This window comes from Leucoraja erinacea, chromosome 4, assembly GCF_028641065.1.
Source record: "Leucoraja erinacea ecotype New England chromosome 4, Leri_hhj_1, whole genome shotgun sequence".
NCBI classification, from domain to species: Eukaryota; Metazoa; Chordata; class Chondrichthyes; order Rajiformes; family Rajidae; genus Leucoraja; species Leucoraja erinaceus.
The window spans coordinates 37,002,055-37,022,670 of NC_073380.1; the positions used below are offsets into that span (position 1 = coordinate 37,002,055).

At 45.5% G+C, this 20,616-nt stretch overlaps 1 pseudogene; it reads right to left on the reverse strand.

Moving 5' to 3' along the window:
- Positions 1-3,411: 3,411 nt before the first annotated feature.
- LOC129696039 (uncharacterized) overlaps positions 3,412-20,616 on the reverse strand; it is a 31,356-nt pseudogene continuing 14,151 nt past the window's right edge.

Here is a 20,616-nt window from a genome sequence, read left to right on the forward strand (position 1 = left end):
GTGGACGTGCTGCTTGGGCCACAGCCTGTCCTCCATATGACATCGCCCAGGCTTGCATCCGACCAGGATGCATCACCCATGGTCAGTCATGACCAAGGGTGGCCTACTAAAGTATAATTCACAAGGCTGATATTCCTGTCCATCTGGGTTCCGTGTCCAAGCAATTGTCCACTAAACTTAAATATTTGGCTTTCTATTCCATTCATCTGTGTAATTTATAACTGTGGTGGAAATGCGTTCTCTAAGAGAGATCCTAGCAGGATCCTCTTCTCTCCCTCACAGTTAATTAGTTAGTTTGTTTAATCTATTATCACATGTACAGTGAAAAGTTTTTTTTTGTTGCATGCTATCCAGTTAATGGAAAGACTATACATGATTACAATCAGCCGTCAGATACCGCATGCCAGTGTACAGATTCAGGGCAAAGGGAATAACGTTTAGTGCAAGATAAAGTCCAGTGAAGTCCGATTAAAGATAGTTCAATAAGTCTCCAATTAGGTAATTGGTAGGTCAGGACCGCTCTCTAGTTGGAGCCGTTGTCTGATAACAGTTTGAGTAGCTGCCCATTATTCCTATTTTTTGTCAGCCAGTTTTCTACGTGGATTAATAATTTACCTTCGGCATGAGGGAATTTACAAAAAGTATTTTCGAAGTTCATGTAAGCAATAGACACTCCTCTATCCATTAAAATAGTCACTTCTTGACCCGAACCTATTTCCTTCACTCCATAGGTGCTGCCTCACCAATTGAGTTTCTCCAGCATTTTTGTCTACCTTCTTTAAAATACTCAGTTGGTTTTGTCAACTTACAATTCACGGCAATTTCAAACTGTTAAGTTATGCTCTTCTTAATTCTGGACTTTATTAATTTCCTGACAACAGATGTTACAATAGCAAGTTTATAATTCCTGGCTTTCCTTTGTCAACATAGCAGGGAAACATGAGCAATTCCCCAACTTGAAGTAATGATTCTAGATTGAAAGACCAACAAATGATTATGCATATGCTATCTGCAATAGTTTTACCCCCTTCATTTAAACAAGTGGGAGCTTGTATACAATTGGGAAGTAAGTGGGAAGTAAGCAATCTCATTCCAGGAGAATTGCTACACTTTAGTACCATTATGATTTTTATCACCGTTATTTTGCTATTGTCAATTGTGTTGAGTCCTTGTCTTTGGTTCAGAATTAGTATTTTCAGGATATCTGGATTCTATCCTCGACCAGATTGATGAACAAAGTAATCATTCAGCATGTCTAGTATCTTGTTGTTTTACAGTGTGACATTTTTCTATCATCCATGTTGTTTTTGACCTCTCAGATTAATTATCTAATAAATTACCTGGTTTTTTTTGTGTCTCTCTGGCTCTGATTAGTTTTAGTGCTGCCAGAAGAATAATAGAGTGAACTTTCTGACGCTGGGTATGTAATCAGCAAAAATCTGAAAATGTTGCCAGGTCTAATCTATTCAATTCAGACTTTAAACTAGTACGGATGGGGGGGAGGGACTCAAAAAGAGAAAGCTAGTAGACAGTGTGTGAGGCAGGAGACAGAGAAGGGAAGCACTCAGACCCAACATGTAGGGGAGAAAGAAGAAAAAGATAATAAATAGAGAATAAGAGGTGGTGGGTTTCTTAAATGTGTATATTTTAATGCTAGGAGCATTGTAAGAAAGGTGGATAAGCTTAGAGCCTGGATTGACACCTGGAAGTATGATGCTGTGGCGATTAGTGAAACATGGTTGCAGGATGGCTGTGATTGGAAACTAAATATTCCAGGATTTCGTTGCTTCAGGTGTGATAAAATTGGAGGGCAAGAGGTGGAGGTATTGCATTGCTTGTCAGGGAAGATATTACAGCAATGCTTTGGCAGGATAGATTAGAGGGCTCGTCTAGGGAGGCTATTTGGGTGGAACTGAGAACTGGGAAAGGTGTAGCAACACTTATACGGGTATATTATAGACCGCCAAATGGGGAGCGAGAATTGGAAGAGCAAATATGTAAGGAGATCGCAGATATTAGTAGTAAGCACAAGGTAGTGATTGTGGGAGATTTCAATTTTCCACATAGACTGGGAAACACATTCTGTAAAAGGGCTGGATGGTTTGGAGTTTGTAAAATGTGTGCAGGATAGTTTTTTTGCAGCAATACATAGAGGTACCTACTAGAGAAAGGGCAGTGTTGGACCTCATGTTAGGAAATGAGACAGGTCAGGTGGCGGAGGTATATGTTGGGGAGTACTTCGGGTCCAGTGATCACAATACCATTAGTTTCAATATAATTATGGAGAAGGTCAGAACTGGACCAAGGGTTGAGATTTTTGATTGGAGAAAGGCTAACTTTGAGGAGATGCGAAAGGAATTAAAAGGAGTGAATTGGGACATTTTGTTTTATGGGAAGGATGTAGAAGAGAAATGGAGGACATTTAAAGGTGACATTTTAAGAGTACAGAATCTTTATGTCCCTGTTCGTTTGAAAGGAAATAGTAAAAATTATAAAGAGCCATGGTTTTCAAGGGAAATTGGACACTTGGTTCGGAAAAAAAGAGAGATCCACAATAATTGTAGGCAGCATTGAGTAAATGAGGTGCTTGAGGAGTATAAAGAATGTAAAAAGAATTTTAAGAAAGAAATTAGAAAAGCTAAAAGAAGATATGAGGTTGCTTTGACAAGTAAGGTGAAAGTAAATCCAAAGGGTTTCTACAGCTATATTAATATCAAAAGGATAACGAGGGATAAAATTGGTCCATTAGAGAGTAAGAATGGACAGCTATCTGCAGAGCCAAAAGAGATGGGGGGAGATATTGAACAATTTCTTTTCTTCGATATTCACCAAGGAGAAGGATATTGAATTATGTGAGGTAAGGGAAACAAGTAGAGAAGCTATGGAAATTATGAGATTCAAAGAAGAGGAAGTACCGACGCTTTTGAAAAATATAAAAGTGAATAAGTCTCAGGTCCTGACAGGATATTCCCTAGGACATTGAGGGAAGTTAGTATAGAAATATCAGGGGCTATGACAGAAATATTTCAAATGTCATTAGAAACGGGATTGGTGCCGGATGATTGATGTACTGCGCATGTTGTTCCATTGTTTAAAAAGGGTTCTAAGAGTAAACCTAGCAATTTTAGACCTGTTAGTTTGACGTCAGTGGTGGGCAAATTAATGGAAAAGATACTTAGAGATAATATATATATGCATCTGGATAAACAGGGTCTGATTAGGGACAGTCAACATGGATTTGTGCCTGGAAGGTCATGTTTGACTAATCTTCTTGAATTTTTTGAAGAGGTTACTAGGGAAATTGATGTGGGTTTAGCGGTGGATGTTGTCTATATGGCCTTCAGTAAGGCCTTTGACAAGGTTCCACATGGAAGGTTGGTTAAGAAGGTTCAATTGTTGGGTATAATAGTGGAGTAGCAAGGATTCAACAGTGGCTGAATGGGAGATGCCAGAGAGTAATGGTGGATGGCTGTTTGTCAGGTTGGAGGCCGATGACTAGTGGGGTGCCTCAGGGATCTTTGTTGGGTCCACTGTTGTTTGTCATATGCATCAATGATCTGGATGATGGTGTGGACTAGAAGTGCCAAGATGGCCTGATTCCGTGCTGTCATTGTTATATGGTTATATGTAGGGTAGCAGTGGAATTTTAACCTGCTTAATTAAGTTTAGAGATACAGAAACAGGCCCTTTGGCCCGCCGAGTCTGCACTAACTGGCGATCCTCGCACATAAACACACCTACACACATTAGGGACAATTTACACTCCCAAGCCAGTTAACCTACAAACCTGCACATCTTTGGAGTGTGGTAGAAAACTGAAGATCTCAGAGAAAACCCACACGATTACGGGGAGAATGTACAAGCTTCGTACAGACAGCACACGTAGTCGGGATCGAACCTAGGTCCCTGGCACTTCAAGCGCTGTAAGGCAGCAACTCTTCCGCTGCGCCACCCTTCGAGTTTCTAAAGAGCTGAGCAGAAAATAGTTTCTGCAGCAGAGTGTGAAAGATACATCTACTAGATACGCTGGGACGCATCCTCAGTGATGTGACCTGGGGTCATCGGGTGTTTTGGGTCTCACAACATCAGACACCCTCGCCCAGGCGACCAAGCCAGGGTTGCGTCCCTAGTGGCTTTCTCTGCGGCTTTGCTTGCGGATTGAATGGCCCTCTTCTTTCCAAGTCCCGTAATGCCCAACTGGTTGAGGACTTTGCAGAGTGAGCATCCTGAAAAGCCTCTGCAGTCCACCTCTATGGGCTCATAGTATGTCTTCCAGACTCTGTCCTGGCACATATCCACGTTCCTGGTACTTTGCGCGTTTCCTCGCGTTAGCCTCTTTCCAGGGCACTGTCAGCTCCAGAATGATCAGCTGTTTTGTCACTTCAGAGGTGATGATCATGTCTGGCCAGAGTGATGCTGCTGTGATGTGCTGTGGAAATTTCAGATGTTTGACGTGCAGCTGCCTGTCAGTGGCTGTGTAGAGGAGGCCTGTCCTTGTGTTTGGTTGTGGTCGAGGCTTCTCTCCAGCTTTGATAAAAGTGATTGATTTCTTTGGGGCGTGGTGGTGTTTGCTGTTACTGATGGCAGTGGCGATGCTCTCAGCAACCACCTTGAGCACCTGGTCTTGGTGCCACCGATAGCGACCTTCCCCAAGGGACTTTGGGCAGCTGCTGAGGAGATGTTCTAGTGATCCTCCTCCAGAGCAAAGTGAGCAGGAAGGTGTCTCACTCTTGCCCCAGATGTGGAGATTTGCTGGGCTTGGTAGCATCGTAGACAGCTTGGACAAGGAACCGGACGCACTGGAGGTCTGCATGCATGACCAGGTAATCCTGCACTACGGTATGCTCTCCCACCTTGTCCACGCTCCCTGCTGCCTGAGCCCCACGTCCTGCTCACACGATTTTCCTCCACACCTGCTCGGACCTCTTCCTGGATAAGATGGTGTCTATCCTTGCCCTGAGCCTTGCCAACCGGTGACTTAGGGAAGTATCCTAAAATCGCTCTGCCAGTTGCCATGACTCCCACCAATACCCTTTTCCTTAGGCGTGACTCTGCCACCTCCGCTGCTTTCTCCGCCCTCCATTTCCTCCCTGTTCTCACCTCGATGCCAGCCGATGACACCTTCTGGTCCCTGGAGTCCCTGCACTGCAGAGCTTCCCTTGTTCGCACCACCATAAACTCTTCCATGAGGCCACTGAATGGGAGCTGCAAGATGTTACTGGTCCCATACAGTGCTGCACTGTTGAGGCTGCGGGGAAGGCCAAGCCACCTGTGGAGAAAGCCCCTGATCTTCCTTTCGAGGGACTCAACTGTGGTCAATGGATCAGCGTAAACCAGCAGAGGCCACAGGACTCGGGGCAGGATGGAATGCTGATAGATCCAGGCCTTGAATCTGCTGGGCAGACCTGACTTGTCGACTTTGGTGAGCCAGGCTTCAAGGTCTTCAATTGACTTGTGAATGGCGGCAGACTCTTTCAGAGTTGAGTCAAAAACATGCCCCAAACTCTTGACAGGTTGCTCAGTGATGGAGGGAATGCCAGTTCTGGATAGCAAGAAGTGGAATCTGTCGGTCACCTTCAGCACCATGGACCTTGACTTTGTTGGCTTGAAACTCATCCTTGCCCAGGTGATAAGTTTCTCAGGACCTTGTAGGATCCACCTACTTCCTGGGACCGATGTTGTGGTGATGGTAAGGTCATCCATAAAAGCTCTTATTGGGAGCTGTCGTACACCAGACTTAGTTAGGGGGCCTCTGCATTCCACCTCGGCTGACTTGGCCACCATGTTCATGGCAAGAGCAGAAAGAATAACAGAAATGGTGCAGCCCGTTATTATTCATTTTCCAAGCCGTTGCCAGTCTGATGTTTCTGACCCAGAAGTCACCCTCAGCCTGAAATGATGGTAATAGTCCAGGATCAGGACCTTGATCTTGCTGGGAACATGGTGTCGGGGTAGTGCAAGCTCAACCAGTTTGTGCGGTATGGACCCATAGGCATTGGGCAGGTCCAACCACAGAACAACTAGGTCGCCTTGTTTTCATGGGTTTCTCTGATGAGCTGCGTAACTCCTCCAAGCAGCCGGGAACTCCTGGAATCCCACCCTTCCACACTTAGGGGTCGATGTAGCTGTTTTTGAGGAGAAACTCAATTAATCTTCGGGGGACAATGCTGAAAAACACCTTTCCTTTGACGCTCAGCAGCGAGATTGACCGAAACTGATTGATGTTCTTTGAGTTTTCCTCTTTCGGGATTCAAACTCCCACAGCTTACCTCCACTGGTCAGCAACTCTCCCCCTTCACCATACCACCTTCAAGATCTTCCATAGGTGTTGAAGGAGCTCTGGGCAGCGCTTGTACATTATGTATGGTACGCCACTAGGGCCTGGAGCAGAGGCTGAGCGTGCCGCCTTGATGACCTCCTCAACCTCCTTCAGACTCCGGACCTTCAGATTGAACTCTGTAGTGGGGGGGGGGGGGGGGGGGGTAGCTGGCTGGGCTGATGAGAGCTTTGTTGGGTTTGAGCTCCTGTTTCCTCATTGGATCGCTCAGGGTGTCATGGAGGAAGCGATTGACTTCATCTGTTGAGCACATGAGGTGGCCACTGCGCTTGTCTCCAAGTAATCGCCTGATAGAGCCAAAGGGATTGAAAATGAATGCAGCTCGCTTCCTAGCTCTGAAAACCTCCAACCAAGAGCAAATCAATGTTACCTTATTCTGGAAAGGTATTAGTATATTGTGCCTGGGTTACGCTCAATTAATCTTTCTATGGCTTTTTACATTAGTCCCTATTCTCCAATGTAATATTTATCATAATATCCTGCAGGGGTGACAGTAAATTGTCAATATTCGAGTGATGTAATCCTTCTCCTGATCAAACTGACACTGAATGAATAATTGTAAAGCAAAAACCTACTAATTCTACTAATAACCTAAACCTACTAATACTAACACCACATATTGTTTATTTTTTGAGTATGTGTGTATGTGTGTGTGTGTATAATATATATATATATATATATATATATATTATACACACACATTTATATATATATTATACACACACAGAGTTCTAATAGACCAAAAGCCTTGGTCTATTAGAACTCTGCCCCAACAATTTGGCATCTCATGAAGTGGCTCTGTCAATACTTTCTCAGTTAATCATCTTTGGGTTAAACTCAACTTTGTTGGTTGCAGAAAATGGGTAACAGAAAACCCTGCTTTACAATCTGAAGTTGCAGGTGCAGCTGGGAATAAAAACTGGAAATGTTGGATAGGAAACAGAAACAGGGTTAATCTTTTTGGTCAAAATCCTTTTGTCATTCTGCCTGAACATTTCTGCATTTTTAGCCTTTGTTTTAGATTTACAGCATTTGCCCTTTTTAAAATATTCATTTACTATTGTTGCTGGATATCTCACTCGGATTAAACCAACCAAGTTTATTATTTTCTTTCGTTTTCACACTGTAATATTTTCAGTGTACCAATTTTTTGGCAAAATTACAGCTATGGATTACACTGCCATTTTACCACCAGTATTTCAGTGCAATCGCACTTCATAAATAAAATAACTGAACACTAATCTGTTTAGAAATATGCATTTGTTTTCTTTGGCATTTATATTATTCCCAAAATTTCTTCTCTCACCCATTAAACTGTAATGAATGATCTTATCGTGACTTTTAAAGCTTTAAATTGCATTTATAATTTAATATGAGGGAGAGACTTATATATGTTTGCCACAGGAATGTTAACATTATGTTTGATGAGTCATTTATGATAGCTTCATGTGGGAGCTATAATGTTTCAGTTACAAATAAAATTGGTTGTGTGATAAGCTTACAGTGGGTGCTGTGGAGTGATTTAATTGTAATACTAATTTATTTCTGCGCCTCCAGTGTATAACCTTGAAAAGCAGTAACCTTCAAGTGGATTAAAAATAAAAGTGATTTCACGTAAGTTATTTTATTCATTGAAGAACTATTATAAAATCAGCCCAAACAATTAAACTGAAAAAGTACATAATCCTCTGCATCAATTTTAGAAAGGTCATCATCGTGCTGAGCAGAGTGGAATGCAACAGTGCACTCTTCAGCATAACCTGTGTTCACAAATTCATAAAAGCACAACTCTGATTAATGAACTGATAATTGTAAAATGTTTTCAAATCTCAGGTTTACTCTTTATTAAGCCAGTACGTCTACATTCAGTCCTATCAGTTTATCTGGAATTTACAGCTCCTTATTTTTCAATGTAAGGTAAATTATAAAGTTTTGATAACCCCTCTTAGTTCTCTGCCAGATCTAACATAAGAATGTAATAACATCAGGAGCTGGATAGGCCAGTTTGTCTCTCAAGCTTGCTCCACTCTATCCATCAGATTATGGCTGATCCCTTCTTGGCTTCAAAGCCTTTCCTCACCTCTCTCCAATAGTTAAAATGTCTGCCAGCCGCCATCTTGAATATATTTAATGTTTGCTCCACTGCACCCTCCAGCAGAAAATTCCAGAAACTCATGATTATCTGAAAAAACATAGCACAACAACAGGCTTTCTAGCCCACAATGTCCGTGCCGAACATGACACCAGGTTAAACTAATCTCCACTTTATTCATCCATATCCCTTTATTCCCTCAATTTCCTGTAAGATGGAATTTTGCCCCATCATTGTTCCAAATAGGTGACCTCTTACACTGAATTTATATTCCTTAGTTCTTAATAACCTCACCAAAATAAACATATTATCAGCAATCTCATCCAAACCATATATATTTCAATAAAATCATCCGGTGTTCTCTAAACTCCAGTTAACATTGGCCCCACTTGCTCAATCTATTATCATACGTCAACCTCCTCATCCAGGAAAAACCCAGTGAACCTTCTCGGCACTACCTTCAACATAAGTACACCTTTATTATGTATGGCGACCATAACTGACTGCAATACTCAAGATGTGGTCTCAATAGCACTCTTAGAAATGCGTCAAATCTGCTTTTCTTATTACTCCAAGTACCTTGCAATAAGGGTCAACTTTCCATTAGACCCCAAATCCCAATGAATCACATTATTTTTTTAGGTGTCATTGCTACTTAGATAACACATAATCCTCCGAAATATCTACCACCTCCAACGGGATCCCACAAATAGCCATATTTTCCCATCTCCAACCCTTTCTGCCTTCCGCAGAGACCGTTTCCTCCGCAACTCCCTGGTTAACTCACCACCCAAACCACCCCCTCCAGAGTGAGGCGAAATTGGAAGAACAGCATCTCACATTTTGCTTGGGGTGCTGACAGTGGTATGAGTATTGATTTCTCTAACTTCAGGTAGCCCGTGCATTGCCTCTCTCTCTATCCCTCCCCCACCCAAGTCGCACTAACTTCCCTCCAGAGATGCTGTCTATCCCACTGAGTTACTCCAGCCTTTTGTGTCTATCTTCGGTTTAACCAACATCTGCAGTTCCTTCCTACACTTAGATAATAATTGCTTTATTATTCTTCCTTCCAAAGCGGATAACCTTATACTTTTTCCATTACATTAGACTCCATTTGCCAATTCATGTCCATCTGCTTAGCAAAATTCAACACAAAGGAAATGTTATCATTGCTAATGTGGCACATATGTTTCATAAGGCAGTTAGGGAGAAAATAATTGATATTGTTTGTCTCTACCTTCCTTGACTTCAGATTTCTTGCTTTGTCTTGAAGAGGGAACATATCAAAGTAAAACATACATGACATTCTAATGCAATTAAACATGAATTTATTAAAATTATTCTATTTTCTACTGAGTACTGTGTTTGCAGACCCGTTGTGCTGCTGCAATTAAGAATTTAGTTGTCCAGTTTTAGTACAAATGGCAATAAAATACTTGACTCTTGAATTAATGTGAAACAGTAACATCTGTTTCTAAATTTCCCCAAACACTTTTTGTTCCTTACACTGCTTACAGTCACATCAGAGACTTGGGGATATTTTTACATTAAGCCTGGTCATGGACTTCTCAAACTAGTAAAGCACTGCAGCTTATCAATACCATCACCATTGTACAAGACAGTATTAAATAAATATTTCTGCAAAAGTATAACACTTTTTTTTTCCAAGGCAAAGCACTCAATTTGAAGTGAAATTATTTCAGTTCCCCTTCTTGTTTGGGTGATTTTGAAAGCGTGCTGTGCAGCCTAGTAAGGCTTTAGTTTCAATCCTTGTTTACTCGTTTGCAGCCACACCAGAACAAAGGTAGCTATGGCCTTTACAGATAAAACTGACCGAACCTTCTACATGGGAACCATGGGACATCAATAAAAAATCTCCTAAAACTGACTGCATGCAGAATCAATCATGCACAGATACAAACAAAACTAACCCAGGGGCATGATGTGCATCTCCTTTTCCTACTGATCTCTACGATCATATTTCACAGCATTTTTAAATCGATAGATTCACGAAAACCTATTCACTGGAATGAAAGCTTTTCAAGTTGTTGGCGTGGAGAGTTCTTCCCTGTTGATACAGCTTTTTTGTAAATTGATGGCAGAGGTCAGATAAAGTGAGGGCTTACAGGGTACAGGCTGAGCAGAGGTAGGATGATCAAATGTCAGAAGTGTGCATCAATGTGATTTTTATATAAATTAAAAGGGATGAATGGAGAGAAGAAAGCTAAGGGTAACTTCAGAGGTGACTATGGGCAAGGTCAGTTGCCTTTATACAATTATTTTCATAAATGGTGAATTAATTCCTTTGACTGTTTGCCTGGATTAGCTGTGTAGAAAACCAGAGTTACCTGTAGGTACCAATAAATTAGATGATTTTTCCAAAGGTAGTTTTAAAATGTCATTTTCATTTTTGTTGGATGTCGTGCAAAGTCTTTCCAATGGCTGTGAAAGCAATCGCACCAGCCCTTGATAGCTCTCAAATAAGCCCAACCACTGAGATAATGACGTGTATTTGTGGCCTCAACCACTGATGAGAAACTCGACACCTACCCTTCATGTTCAGCAGCAGGATTGTCTTGTTCCAGCATCAACTGGCTGACAGGAAAGATAAGTTAGAAGGTTTAGTTTAGAGATACAGCACAGAAAAAGGCCCGTCGGCGCACCGAGTCTGCACCGACCTGTAATCCCCACACATTAACACTATCCAACACACTAGGGACATTTTACAAACATAGAAACATAGAAACATAGAAATTAGGTGCAGGAGTAGGCCATTCGGCCCTTCGAGCCTGCACTGCCATTCAATATGATCATGGCTGATCATCCAACTCAGTATCCCGTACCTGCCTTCTCTCCATACCCTCTGATCCCCTTAGCCACAAGGGCCACATCTAACTCCCTCTTAAATATAGCCAATGAACTGGCCTCGACTACCCTCTGCGGCAGAGAGTTCCAGAGATTCACCACTCTCTGTGTGAAAAACCTGTACATCTTTGGAGTGTGGGAGGAAACTGACGATCTCAGAGAAAACCCATGCAGGTCACGGGGAGAACGTATAAATTGCATGTGGACAGCACCCGTAGTCATGGTTAAACCTGGGTCTCTGGCGCTGTAAGGCAGCAATTCTACCACTGTGCCACCATGCAGTCCTGGGACCCAGGGAGAAATCCTGCCTCACTCCAAAATGCATTAAAATAATTTACCTTTTTTGAGAGGTACATGGAGAAATTTTGTTCGGCTTGAACGGTATACCCTGCCTCCTTCCTTTGGAAAATTGCTGTGATTCAGATTGCATTTGCATGTTTTCTTCCCTCAGTCATTTAACATTGTTTCTTTTAGTACAGTGCGTAATAAATTAATTGCTTGAAGGCGCACTCAGATTTCTGTAAGTAATTGAAACTTTTTTTGACAGAAAGATTAGTTAAGGTTCCAAATGGAGGTGGAATAATGCATGAAATGCACTTTACAAAAATAAAATTCAGATGAATGGATCTTTATTATTCCTTAGATTTTTGAGGTAGGAGTGCTAATGGGCTGTAAAACAAAATGGAAAGATTTAGTTCAGTTTATCTCTTCCATATTTAGCCTCTCCAGTTTTATAGTGATTCAATAAAGTGTAAATTACTCATCTTCCCCGTGTATGCTTCATGTTTAGTTTAGTTTAGTTTAATGTCAATTCTACCGCGGTACAGTGAAAAGCTTTTGTTGTGTGTTATCCAAAGTCAAAAGTCAAAGTCAATTTTATTCGTTACATGCACTCAAAGGTGCAGTGAAATGAATTTGCCAGCAGCGATGCACTTAAAAAGAGAACACATAATACACAATAGAATTTAACACAAACATCCACCACAGCATTCTTCACTTACAAACTTACAAACTTTCTCCAGGTCTTATGACATGCAACAAGGAATTGCTAATGCTACCATAAGGAAGTACAGATGCTGGAATCTTGAACTATACAGGTAAGCTGTATTTCAGCCATTGAAATAACCGCCAGTATGTCCTGGTCAATAACGCTGCTCCCAAAGATAAACTATAATCAATGGCAGGGGACTGCATCCCAGCAAGCCCCCACCCCCCTTTGGGAATGAAGCGCTATCAGCCACAGACCGGCGCGTAAGTCAATACACAGCACTACAGACTTGGCGTGTAAAACAATACACACAGCGCTGCCAGTTTGGCGTGCAAATGTCTAAACAGAACGCTGTCAGCTTAGCATGTGGGAATTTGAACAAAGAGCTATCGGCTGCAACACTATGGGTTCTAAATATAATGCTACCAGCCGCAGCGCTATGGGCTTTAAATATAGCGCTATGGACTTTAAACATAGCGCTTTTGCCACAGCACTATGGGTCACAGACTGTTCAGTCAAAATTCTTGTGTAAAATTCCACCCTTTGAACAGTCTGGTTACTGTCACATCAGGTCCGCAGGCGTTACCTCGTTACATCCGGCCCACAGGCTATAATAAAGTCCACGCAGTTGTGAAGCCAATCCACACATACAACATTGTAATATTATGGTCAACAAGATTGTCCCAATGGTCAGTCCCCAGTGCACCACTGTTGTCCACCATCCTCCTGATGGATTGTAGTCGTGGTACTATTCTGCGACCCTTCGAATCTTCTCTACGGCTTCCTGGACGTGGTCAGCGAGGTTGGTGATGTTCTCTTTTACCCCACTCAGGGTCAAACCAGTCACCGGGTCTGTATGGTCACTCATGGTACATATTAACTTGTTTTGTTGGAGGCCCCAAACCTTAATGCCGTCATCGATACCACTAGAGGTAATCAGATCGCTTGTGTCATTAAACGTTGCTGCAACTACTTGGTATGTGTTTTGAAACGTATGGATTGCAGCCTTCTTCCGAATGTCCCATAGATTCACTGTTTCATTATCACTTCCTGCGCAGCCAAACTGTGACCCCTGACGGGCTGGATAACATGAATTCAAAAAAGATGTATGACCTTTAAATCTCTTGATTCTTTCGACCATTTCACTGTCCCACTGCTACAGTTTTGTCTGTTGATGCTGGAAAAAGCATGCTTCCATCTGTATTATAATGTAATTCCATCACTGCTCAGTGACCTTCCAATGGAGCATAATTATTGCAGTCGCCATATACATTCCAAAACAATACAAGTCTATCAAATTGTGCAGATGCCAGTGTTGATCCATTTGAGTGAAACAATAAACTTCTCCCTCATGACACATTAAAAGCATTAGAGGAGCTTGAAGACTCAAGGTTCTTGTTCCCACATGCAGCACAGCTTGTTGCGGGCTCCCCTGCACTGAGGGCAGCAACTTGTTGCGGAGAAGCTTGGCCTGCACCAGTGCCATCTTGTTTGCTATTTCATTTTACCAAACATTTTCTATTATATTCATCAGATCCTGCCGACTACGCCAAATGTTACAAGGGGACAGATTCAAGGATCTGCCTAGTAGAACAGAAAAAGGCTCTGTTTAGTTTCAAATATGTTTTATTGGCAAGAGAGAACAGAAAGAATACTTGTCTTGGTATGCGCAGGGTCCGGTTTACAGCAGCACATCTCTCTCTCCCTCTCTCTGCCTCCGCCCGCGGCGCTGATCGCAACTCAGCTCATCAGTGAACCTCTCTCGTGCATGAACACATCAGATTTATTGGCAAGGGAACAAAAAGAATGCTTGTCTTGGTATGTGCGGGGTCTGTTTGTCCATTTTACAGCAGCACACATCTCCCTCGCTCTCTCTCTGCCTCCGGCTGCAGCGCTGATCACGACTCAGCCCGTAGGTGAACGCTTCTCGTCCCGTAGGTGACCGCTTCTCATCCATGAACTAACTTCTGGCTTACTGGCCCCTGACCAATAACTGCTCCCAAATTCAAACTATAACCAATGGCAGGGGACTGCATCCCAGCCAGCAACCCCCCCCCCCATTTGGGAACAAAGAGCTAACAGCTGCTGGCTGATGCATAAAGCAATACACAGAGCGCTGCAGACGGCACATAAAACAATACACACAGTGCCGCCGGTTTGGCATGAAAAGATTTAAACAGAGCGCTGGAGGATTAGTGCATGGGAATTTAAACAAAGAGCTGTCGGCTGCAGCGCTATGGGCTTTAAATATAGTGCTACAGGCCACAGCGCTATGGGCCACAGACTGTTCGGGCAAAATTCTTGTACAACACTTCTTTAAATAGAACTTTGTCCCCAGAAGTTCTAGGATCTCATTGAGACTATGCATCGCAGATATAATTGGAAATAAGTAAAGGCAACTCTGACACATTTCCATCTCTAGCATATTGAAATGAGGCCTTGACTATTTCTGTTGTTTTCCTTCCTCCATTCCCCATTAGGAGAATATTTCAGATCAATATTCCTCTTCTTAAGGGCCTGTCCCACTAACGTAATTTTCAGAGACTGTCTCAAACTTCAAGCTCGAGGGCACTCGCCTGAAAAACCTCGAGCTGGATCGACCATCAGCAATGAAACCGCGAGCCGGATCCACTGTCTACACACACACACACACACACATGCACACACACACAAACACACACACACAAAACACATCGCAAATGCGGGGACCAGGGAAAGCGGGGGAGCGGTGTCTGAAATTCACATCCATGATGAACAGGAAGGTAAAAGACGGCTGGCACAGTGTATGGTAAGTCCTTTAGAGAGCAGGGAGGGAGCGGGGGAGAGAAGGGGAGAGAAGGGGAGAGAAGAGGAGAGAAGGGGAGAGAAGGAGTGGAGACACTTGAAGAAGCCAGACAACTTTTAATAATGTCTAGCGGGCATTTAACATTACCGGTCGGTTTACTTACTTTTTTTTCTCAACGAGCTTTACCTTCGACTACCTTCGATTACCTTTGATTGACTTCGATTACATACTATAGCATTACGACCTAATACGACCTACCTCGACTAAACCTACGAGTAAAAAAATATCGATTCTTTCCAAGACGACTGTTTTTTACTCGCCGGCATTTTTCAGCATGTTGAAAAATATGCTGCGACCTAGCTGAGGCCTCGAATACACAAGCATGAAGGAGAGTTACAAAGACCTCCTCGGACCTCGTGTCGACCATGCTGCGAGTATGAGTCGAGGGCAAACTCTTCTAAATTCGTCAATTAGGTTGCCGCAGTTGGACAGGCCCTTTAAGCAATAGGTCCTTTGGAGCTGTCTCTCCAGACTTGCCCTCAAATCATTTCCTGATATTTTAACTGCAAATAAACAATTCAGCTTCTCAAATTGTCTGTGCTTTATTGCTCCTTCCTGTTATTGATAAATGACGTCTCATTCAGAAGTACAATATTTTATTTCTGTTTGTTGGGTTAATAAACGTTCAGTAGATGATTGATTAGCTACCTTATCTCACTGTCAGTAATAGCGCATACCATGTATTGGAACAGATTTATGTGTACTATGAATCACCAGTGACTGCATATGACAAACCTCAAAATGGTCTAGGCAGGAGAGTGAAATAGTCAAACATGTAACAGCTAGATGCCACAGTTCACCCCAGCCTTATAGAAGAGGTACATTCTGAGAAAACCAATTGTATTATAATTTTTGTAAAGCTTTGTAATGTTTCTTTTGTGTTTTTATAGTAAAAAAAAATTGGACATAGAGTCTATAAGAGTGAATATTTATTTCGTATCTCAAATTTTTTACTAAGAATTTGTCAATTCCACAAAGACGAATTTCAAAATTAGCACGGGTTCTGAAGCTAAGGACAAACCCATAGAATCATTGAAGGCAACGTGAAGGCAAGGCAATCTTTTTCATCGCTGAGTCATGGCTGACACTGCATGTGTGAAGATGATAGAATATGTCAGAGCCAAAGATGAGAAGGCTGTTGGTCAGTGGAGTTTGCAGGATTAAGGTCATGACATGGATGTCATTGGAGCCAGGATATAAGACCAGTGGCGCCGTGGTAGAATTTTTGCATTCCAGCACAGAGATCCAGATTCGATCCCGACTATGGGTGCTTGTTTGTACAGAGATCGTATGTTCTTCCTGTGATCATGTGGGTTTTCTCCTGGTGCTCCAGTTTTTTCCCACATTTCAAAGACATGTAGGTTTGTACGTTAATTGGCTACTGTAAAATTGAACCTAGTCAATGTAAAATGACTTACTGCACACACAAGTCTTTTACTGTAACTGTTTCTTAAACTAACTCTTTTACACTATGCTGTAGCTGTCCGTGGTCATCACTGGAGCTAGAGAGCGAGCTAGAGGTGGGGACACTACAATTATACTGGAGACAATGGGGAGTGGTTAGTAATGGGGAGGTCACTATGGTTAAGGGAACATGCACTGATCTACATCCTTCCTCTTAGAAACAAAAGCATGGCAGGTACTATACAGAGTGACCACGGCTCATACGCTACGAACACCAACCGCACCGGCAACAGTACAACACTATGCGAGCTCCCCGTAGCGGACAGGCGGCTTGACCAGCCGGCCAGAGCGGGTGCGTAAGCCGCCCTCCTCCTCATCGTCGGGAACAGAAGGGACAGCAGCCGGGGGATCGGCAGGAGAGGCGGGCGGAGGAGAACGCGGGGCTCCGGGCGGAGAAACAGGCTTGGCAGGCGAGGCAGGTTTGACGGGCGAGGCCGGCTTGACAGGCGAGGCAGGGGAACGGGCGGACGGTTGTGAGGGTAGGGTGCGCGGCATGCGAGGTGTTGTCGGGGCGTGAGGGGCAACGGGAGTTCGAGAAGAAATGGGGGGGTGGGAAGGATCCGCGGGAGGCGGAGCGGGCTCATTCACAAGCAGCAGGTGCTGGCGGGAGCGACGGTAGATAGCCCCCTCGTAGTCGACGAAGTAGGAGCGCGGAGAACCGGCGTCGCCGACTACGACGGCCAGGCGGTAGTGGCCAGAGGGGGACTGCATACGGACAACCTGCCCCGGGAACAGACGTGGAAGGGGCTGGGCGGATCTGTCGAAGGAGCGCTTCTGGATCACCTGTTTCTTGACAATGCGCTCAGTGACAGTGGCAGGATTCTGTGCAGAGGGCTTGAGGGACTGCTGGGAGACCGGCAGGGGAGGTCTGGTGGTGCGTGACATAAGGCGCTGGGCAGGGGAACCGAGCGCGGGGTCGCGGGAAATGTTGCGGAGGTTGAGCAGGGCAAGGTGGAAATCAGCACGGAACAGGCGGCAGTGTTCCAGCAGCTCCTTGGCGCTACGTACGGCCCGCTCAGCAAGTCCGTTGCTTTGAGGAAACTCGGGGCTGCTGGTAATGTGGTGAAAGTTCCAACGGGCAGCAAAGGTTTTAAACTCGTCGCTGGAGAATTGGCTGCCGTTGTCGGACCGGAGGGTCACCGGGGAGCCGAAGGTGGAGAAGTGGCGGCGAAGCTTCCCGATGACAGCGGCAGAGGTGATGGAGGTCAGCTGATCGACCTCGAACCAGCTGGAATAGGAGTCCACCAGGACCAGGAAGTGCTTTCCGCGCCACTCAAAGAGGTCGGTGGCAACGGCCATCCATGGGAGCTCTGGAGCCGGCGGCTGCAGGAGAGGCTGGCGCTGCTGATGGGGGTGCAGGGTGTTGCAGGCAGCGCAGGCGGAGACCCTGTCACGGATGTCCTGAGCCATACCTGGCCAGTAGAATTGGCTCTGGGCATGGGATAAAGTAGCTTCCACCCCAGGGTGGCCGCTGTGAGCAGTCTGGAAGTAATGATCCCGCAGTGCGGCAGGCACCACGACTTTGTGACCCTTTACCACCACGCCGGCGTGAAGCACCAGTTCATCGCGAACGAGGAAATAAGGTACAGCGCCAGCAGGCAGTTCGGAGCGACGGTCAGGCCAACCACGGCGGATAACGTCCGCAAGTTGTTGCAGGGCAGGATCATCAGCAGTGTGTTGCACCAGAGACTGCATCTGCTGTGAAGGAACAATGTTGACGTTTAGTACCAGAAGATCCGAGGATTCGTACGGGTGGCGGACAACGGAAGGCAGCGGAGCACGAGACAGGGTGTCAGCTACAAACATGTCTTTGCCCTTACGGTAGACGATCTGGAACGTGAAACGCTGGAGCTGCAGCATCATGCGCTGCAACCGGGAAGAAGCAACATGGATAGGTTTATTCAGGATTGTCACCAACGGCTGGTGGTCAGTCTCGATGGTGAAAGAGTTGCCGAGGATGTAGTCTTTAAACTTGGAGCAAGCGAAGACCACGGCAAGCAGTTCTTTTTCAATCTGGGCATAGCGCTGCTCGGCAGGGGTCATGGTGCGAGAAGCGTAGGAGACGGGCAGCTGAAGGCCGTCGTAGAGCTGCAGACAAGCGGCACCGAGACCGAACTTGGAGGCATCGCAAGTGAGGATAATGGGTCGGTGCAGATCGAAAAATTTCAAAGTCGGGGTAGCGGCAAGCTTCAACTTCAGAGTCACGAAAGCCGACTGGTGGTGCGGGAGCCAGACCCACGCGGAGTCCTTTTTGATTAGTTCCCGCAGGGGGGCACTCAGTTCACTGAGGTCGGGTATAAACTTACCCAGGTAATTGACCATGCCCAGGAAGCGCTGCAGGCCAGGGACGTCGGTAGGAGCGGGCATATCTGTGACCGCTGACGTTTTCTGGGGGTCGGGCTTGAGACCCCCTGCCGTGAAGACATGGCCAACGTAAGTGACTTCCGGGACCCGGAATCGACATTTCTTCGGGTTAAGCTTGAGGTTTATCACCCGCGCTCTGTCCAGGACTTTGCGGAGGTTCAGGTCGTGCTCAGCAACGTCCCTCCCGTACACCAGAATGTCATCCACGATGATGGCGCACGGTAAGCCGGCAAACAGCTGTTCCATGGTGCGCTGGAAAACCTCGCTGGCAGAGTTGATCCCAAACGGCATGCGGAGGAAACGGAACCGGCCGAAGGGAGTGCTGAAGGTAGTGAGGAATGAGGAGCGTTCGTCCAGAGGGATCTGCCAGAAGGAGCTCTTGGCATCCAGGACAGAAAAGACAGTGGCAGGGCCGACCTGTGCAGCAACGTCCTCTACCGTCCGCATGGGGTAGTGGGGGCGCTTGATGGCAAGGTTGAGGTCCTTGGGGTTGATTCAGATTCAGATTCAGATCCGTCAGTGTCAGTACAGAGACGCTCCGGATCTCGCTTTTGTCCTTCTTGGCGGCGACGACCATGGTGGAGACCCACCTGGTGGGAGCGCTCACCTCCTTGAGGATGCCCATGGTCACCATATCGCGCAGAGTAGACTCCACGCGGCCCTTCATGGCAAAGGAGACGCGGTGTGCCGGCCGAATCACCGGGTCGACGCTCGGGTCGACAACAATCTTATAGTCGCAGGGCAGCTTGCCCAGAACGTCATCAAAGCGGTCGGGGTACTCGGTCAGTGGGTCCATGGGGGCCTGCACCAGGTGAATGCTGTGGTGGAATGAGACTAGCCCCAGGTCCTGACACGCACGGGCGCCCAGCAGGGTGACGTTGTCAGAGTCCAGAAGGTGGAAAGTGAGGGGCCGAGAGGTCTCTAGAACTGTGCAGATAAGAGTTGCCTTACCCACGGGAACCAGGACGCCCCCCCCGTAGGCATGGAGGCAGGTGTCGCCAGGAAGAACTTTCTCACCAGATCTGATCTGCTTGAAAAGGCTTATTGACATAACATTGGCGAAAGCGCCAGTATCGACCTTGGCTGAAAAGGAATGGCCGTTCACAGTAACATGCACAGAGGGATCCGTAATCAGAGCAGGTGCACCCAAGAGTGAAAAAATAGTTGGATCTTCATGGGAGGGGAGTGCATCAGAGTCTGGGAGCTCCTCCAGCTCGTACTGAGAAAGCAGAGCGCTATCAGGGAGTGCAAGGTTGTTTAGATCGGCGAGGTTGTTTAGACTCCTTCTCGGAGCAGGGACGGGCTTCCCACGGGAACGGCAGGCGGCAGAAAAATGGTTGAGTTTGCCACAGGAAAGACAGGTCTTGCCCTGTGCGGGGCAAACGTTTGAGGGATGTGCTGTAAAATGACAGTTAGGGCAGCGGCGCGGGACAGTCGAGGTGGCGACCTTTATGGGGAGAGCCGCTGGGTTTCGTCGGGTAGTCAGGCGACCGGCTTGACCGGTGAAGTTAATGTCCTGGGAAGCCTGTCTGGACACGGAACCAACGGCTTCGGACATGCGGGCAGCATACATAGCATCCCGCAGTGTCAGATCGGGTTTCACTAGGAGCTGCTCACGCAGTCTATCGTTGCGGAGACCATTAACCAGGACGTCCCTAATT